The sequence below is a fragment of the Patiria miniata genome, unplaced genomic scaffold, assembly GCF_015706575.1.
Source record: "Patiria miniata isolate m_02_andy unplaced genomic scaffold, ASM1570657v1 HiC_scaffold_9, whole genome shotgun sequence".
Lineage (NCBI taxonomy): Eukaryota > Metazoa > Echinodermata > Asteroidea > Valvatida > Asterinidae > Patiria > Patiria miniata.
In genome coordinates, this window is record NW_024037076.1 from 26,057,568 (window position 1) to 26,064,271 (window position 6,704).

The following is a 6,704-nucleotide window of genomic DNA, read 5'->3' on the forward strand; positions in this document are numbered from 1 at the left end:
TCGTCGAGTCCATCACAAGTCCATCACAAGTAAATCACAAGTCCAGTCACAAGAAAGGACAAAGGAATGCTTTTGTCGAAGATCATTTGAATACCTTGTGATCTGAATCGGGAATAAACTTGCAGGGGCTTGTGATCAGGACTCGACTACACCCCTGCCGTACGCTGACAGGCTGCGCCACTTCATGGCAGCAATCTCATCTCCCAAGAAGACTCGCCAAGTACATCATTTAATTTTCATCCACCAAAGTTCATATGCTGCACTTTGGGAATGCGCATGTGGAGGCATTCCCCCCCCCCCCCCCTTTTTTCGCACGGAGGAAGGAAGACGACTGATCTGTTGTAACAGGAGGGCTTACAAAACTATTCCGAGCGATCCATCACAAACTGCCCATTTCGGACAGCTCATTTTCAAGGTCACTTTAATAACCCAACATTTTATCGGCAGCCGGGCAGGAAGTGTCTATTTCTTCAAAATTCAGGCACTTCCACACCGGAAGGTCAGGAGGCTCCAAAATAAACCCAGATGACATACATTGTAAAATAGGAAGATGGGAAGGCCTATACATGTATAGCAAGAGAGGGAGAAAGAGACCATATCAATCTCCTTGAGCTATTTTGCAATAAGGAGCAAGTCCTTTTTATGGCTCCTGACCTGTATTAATGCTTTGTAAACTACATAGGTTTACAGTACTGCTGGGCCAGTAACTCGATTACTCGAGTACTCGCGAGTAGTACGCTACTCATTCTACTCGTGGTTTTCATCTACTCGAGTACACACGTCCTGGTGCGAGCAGAAGCAGGTACTCGGGGAGTAGCAATTTAGGGTTTAGGGTTCACAAGTACTCGAGTAGAAACATCCACTACTCGCCCAAGGCTGAGAAATAAAACTGAATATAAAGTATCAAATTCAAAATTTGGGTTCCATTGACCAGAATGAAAATTTGAGGACAGATTTTGATTTTCTTATTCATTCAAACATAAATTTACATTGTAAACGCCCGTAATTGTCACATCCTACAGTTTTTTTGTGACAGTACATGTATTGAACTTTAGAAAATCATCCATCCTGCATCCCAACATGTACAAATGTAGCTTTGTTTTTCAGCGTGTACACAGTGACACACTAACAAAATAATTCAAACATGACCTTCACATTTATGTCAACGATGTATTGTACGCAAGTGTAAAGAGCTGATATCTGGATATTAATTTTCACAATAATTGGTTTTTCAAGTCCTAAATATAAATGTACATGTATTTGTATCTCTTGATACCGAATCAATAAAATATATGTACCGGGTACCGTAAGATACCAGTACCTGTTGCTGACCATGTACATTGTACATCGTCACATTCCTAGTTGGATTAATACAATTAAGCTCAAGGGCAACGTGTTTTACTACTTTTTTGAGCAATGTGTTTGCAAGGCCATTCCCCCAAAACTTGATAACGAACAACTATTTTGCTGGTACCGGTATATACACATGTATGTGTATGCACATGTATGCACTTGATTCAATACATCAATTCCATTATGTACAATGTACATGTAATTTCTCCAGGGAAAAAAAAACCCTCTGCTTTCAGTATTTCCTAAATAAGGGTGAAAATGCAGTACGTACATGTAGATGTACACGTCATGCATAAATACACACACACACATACATAACATGTACATGTACACTATACATGTATATGTACATGAACATTTGTACAGTACTACATTGTAATGCGTGGAAGCATGGTTTTTACACAAAGTGCTGGTAGCATTTTTATATTTATTACCTAACCTACATTTTGTATGTAGCTCAGTCCAACAGGATCCAACTATTTTACATTTCCGTTGGATCCTGGATCCTGCTGACTTGAGCAAAAAGACCTAAGTATATTCTTGTCGAAGTCTGTTGGATTCAGCAGGTGACTTGTAAACATGGTAAAAGGGAACATACATGGATTCTGTTGGATTCAGCAGGTAACTGAACACATCATAGTCGGATTCTGTTAAGGAGAATACACGAGAAAGTGTGGATTCGTAATTTAAGAAATCACGAGGCGCGAAGCGCCGAGTGAATTCGTAAATTAAGAATCCACACTTGCGAGTGTATTCTTCGACTTAAACCAATGCGTCAACAGAAGTATTGGAAAGAATGTTGCAACCTGACGCCACTTTTTTTTCTTCATATATATCATCTCAATGAAGGTCATTCGTTGCAAAAATGACGATAAGCCATGAATCTGGGACTGAGAAATGTTTCCAATTTTGTTAGGAAATACTTGAAATGACTCTCCATAGACTTTGTACACAAGCGCGGAAGTGGCGGCAGGTTGCAAACATTTTTCCCTAGCATGTTTAGCATGTGTATCGCCACACCCGTACAAGTCATTTTGTGTGTACAGGTATAGGTTCCTTGCGTCAAAATTGATAGTTCAGACGAAGATTTCTTTCCGACTAAAAGTAGATTTTGCAGTGACGGCGGAGAATCTGACAGTGAAGATGCATTGGTAATTTTCAGAAAGCAAATTTTCACGCAGACGGTCCTATAGGAGAACAATTGTCCGACGTGTTCAAAGTGTGGATTCGTAATTCCGAATCCACACTTACTAAAGATTCGTCGTTCCGAATCCACACTTTGTGACCAGTGTAAGAGATTCGTAGATCCGAATCCATACTCTTAACAATAGTGTGACGTCATAGCAATGGTTTAAGTTGGGTGCTGGTTTTTAAATAGTGCCACGTTGCACTTTGTTAGATTCAGCAGGTAATAACAGACAGTTGGATTGTGTTACATTCTCTTGGATTCAGCAGGCAAGACACAGTTGGATTCTGTAGGATTGAGCATGTCTTTCTAAATATGTTGAGGTACAATGTATATACCCATAAACTTGGCATTTTGGATTGTGTCCTGTTTAGAATGAGCATCATTTGGCCTGTTGGATTTAGCAGGGTTGTCCTGGGGAACGACTAGGGGGTTAGGCCCAAAAAAAAGAAGTCTCCGGTTTCTGTATGCGCGCGCGTCACCGTAGCCATGCGCATCAGCAAAATGAAAAAGGTTTTTTTTTTCAATGCAAGATGATGTCTCAAAACGGCCAGACTCACTGGTTTGACTGGAATCCTGCTGCTGCCCAATTGTAACGTGTTTTAGATGGGGTTACGATCGAGTATAAGCTTTAGATGGCCTCTCTGGACTCCCATATATTTGCACTAAATTTAGTCGGGCACCATTTGCAGTCATCAGTCGACATTTGAAGAAAAAAAAAGGTTAAAAAAAAAAGCCGCGTCACCGCACCACTTTGGGGGCAAGTTCCGTACCAGAAACCGGAGACTTTTGGGGGGGGGGGCCTTAGGGTTTTAAACCTGATTTAACAGTTTTTCAAAAGTGCTAAATTAATCAAAACATCACAACAAACGCACAACTCGAACAATCATCAAAATACTGCAAACTATGATAATTTCTGTCCTGGCCCAATTAACAGGTATTTTTTTCTTGGATCTTCAAACAATGTGAGAAAAGAAGTGGAATGTACAGTGAGGGTGAGTTTGGGATTCCAAGACGTTACGTGTGAGTCATTACACCCCCCCCCCCCCCCCCAACTTCCTGCAAATGTGTGACACCAATGAAACACAGCTGGTGGTAGCCCCCCACAAGACTGACAGGGGCGGGGCGGATGGAGACTTTGCAGAATGTATAGGCCTATAGTGAGTGTCGTACCGCAATTGGGGGGGGGGGGGGATTGGACATGTTTGGCAAATGGGAAAAGAGGTTAGGATCAGTAGGGTCACAACAGTTGTTGGGGATCAAATCTTGGAGCCCGGCAAAGCCAAATATTTGGTACAAGACCAATTTTTGAGAAAGGGGCTAGTTGATGTGTCATGCCCAAGGGGAAGTTCTAAAGGATTAGGCAGATCTACATTAGTATGTACATGTGTATGTATTTTCATCTTTGCAGGTCTGGGTTGGTTTGGGACAATTTTTTTTCTGAGTGCCATGGAAAGATTTTTGCTCAGCTTATTTTGAAAATACGCAAAAAAAAATCTGCAGCTTAACGATACATGCACATGTATACGTACATGTGTACCCTATTGCATTTTGGCTGGTAACCTGGTGTTGCTTAGCAGAATAGATTCTGTATTGAGCAAGTTCCCTGGTGCTCATCAGCAGCTCATGCAATTTAACCTTGGTACATATACATGTACTTCCGATACATGGCATTTAAAAACAGGGTACCGGTACGTTACAGGTAGGTAGGGATTTTTTTTGGGGGGGGGGCAATTTTTTTTGTAAATGATCATATAGAGGTGTCTGTGTGTAGTCAAGGTTAAAATGTAGTGATTCGCTCTTTTCACGATCCGCCATGGATCTGGCAACTTTACATAATGAAAATAGCCGGTCAATGATCTGAACCCCAACCACGGGAATCACTGAACCGGCTATATTTATTGTGTAAAAGATTCCAGATCAAGGGTCTCTGCATGCCCATGGCGGAAGTGTGAAAAGAGCAAATTGATGGTTTTTCGGGTTTTTTCTCATTTTTCCTCAAAATAAATTTGAGAAGTTGCTGTCGAAATAGGGTAGGTACCGTTGGGTAACCGGAAGCAGAACTATTATTTTATTTTGGCTTATACACAATTCCTCTTTTTCTTGAATGACAGCCTAAGGCTCAACAATTTCTCAGGATGTTTCATACCAGTACAACACATGTATTAGTTTCTTACAAATCAAACTGGTGGCTTCAATACTCATCATATTTTGGCAGTTTTGTTTTTGTGAGTTTGCAAATGATCCTATATTTTAACTGAGTTACAAAAAATGTGGATAAACTTTGACAATAATGAACTGCTCATGATGTGGAATTTTCTGCTGGTGAATATACATTTGTCTTCAAGTAAACTTGAATCCTCAATCTGATTGGTCGATCCATGGCAACAAGCCGGGCTGCCTATAACCATGTAGCACGGCCACGGTCCATACCGCACTCCGCGTATTGCGGTATTCTATGCGCGCGCCCCCATTCCGTACAACACGCACGTGTAATGGGATAACCGCTGAAAAAGTTCGTGTTCAGCGAGCGTTGTTCCACCACACTACTGTGCATCAAGTTTACTTGAAGATAAATTCGTTATCAAAACTCGCGCTCGTGGAACACGGAAAATATAGGCCTAGTGCGTCTGTGTCCCACATATACGAAACCACAAGGCCGAATATGTGGGACACAGACGCACTATGTACATTACTCGTGTCCAATCGTACTCGCGGGATAACTAATAGTACAATCTGCAGAATTCACCTTGCCCACTGGCGCATGGATGAAAACGAGCAAATTACCGTACGCACGTTAGTGGGTACGTACAGTGTACTTATCAGGAATAACATGATCTTCCGGACCCGTACATGTACGAATAAAGGCATACACTGTGCATTTGGGGTTTTGTTTGTTTGTTTGTTGGTTTTTTTGGGGTTTTTGTGATGTTGCTGATATACTTCTTTTTCCGTATTAATCGAGTAATGGCATAGTGTTCATTCCATTAACTAGCTAATGGCATTCTCTGTAGCTTCTCAGCGGTACACGACCCAATTACCAGAAATTCTGGATGCATTTTGTAATGCCAAGCGAAGCGAAGCCATTATATAAAGGTCCCTGGTTATGTATTTTTTTTTTCATGCCTATCGGTTTGCCCTGTTTTTTCAAGGGCCATGGGTGTCCTCAAAAATGTCTTTTGAGGTTTCCTTGGATAGACTTTGTGACTTGGGGTTAACTTGACAATATTCTTCAACTGAATTCCCTTTTTTTCTTTTAAGTACCTAGGAAAAGTGCACAGCTAATCCAACGGGGAAGAATTACTTACTTCCAACAGAGATGGATATTTTTGCTAAAAATTGGAAACGGGTGTTGTCATGCACTGGAGATGGTGAATATACATGTACCGTACATGTACATGTTTATGAACATTTTTTTGGGGGGGGGGGGGGGCGGGGGAATGTTCACACTTCAAGTTGCAACAGCCCTGGAAACTTTTGAAAACTCCACTGATCCAGTCAAATAAAGGGAAAATACAACATTTGCAAACATCGAAAAATAAAACTACCAAGTTGTACGAAATACTTACTAGGATGTGGGTGGAAAGACCTAACTATATTTCAACTACTGCTTTAAATGTACGCTTTTTTCAGTCCAAATTTTGTTTTGCTATTGGTTCCATGTTCATGAACGGGTGTAGGCCAGCAAGACTGGTTCCCTTACCTTACAATATTATTTTCCGGCATTTTTTTTATCCATTTCATCTAAGTGGAGTCAGGGAACCAGACTACTTGATTTTTTCTTGGTTTTTTCGGTTTTTCAAGCATTTTCGAACACAAAACTTCAAACATGTCAGTGCAACAATATTTGATCTAATATACGGTATACTAACCCCTCAAATAGTTCATTTCTGCAAATTACAGCAAAAGCCAATGACGTACATTCCCTTTAATTAAGTTACATGTACACAGTCTCAATGTTGTCATACATGAATGTATCATTGTACCATCTGCACATGTGTAACGTTTCAGCAAAGTAATACATAATAATAAATACATGTAGTAATAAAAAAATAATATTTGCAAATTGTGCATGTACAGTACACCCACTGGCCAATCTCAACAATCTCAAGTTGCACATTAACAAAAAACATGACAGCAAAGTCTAGGAAATGAAAAAGAAAAA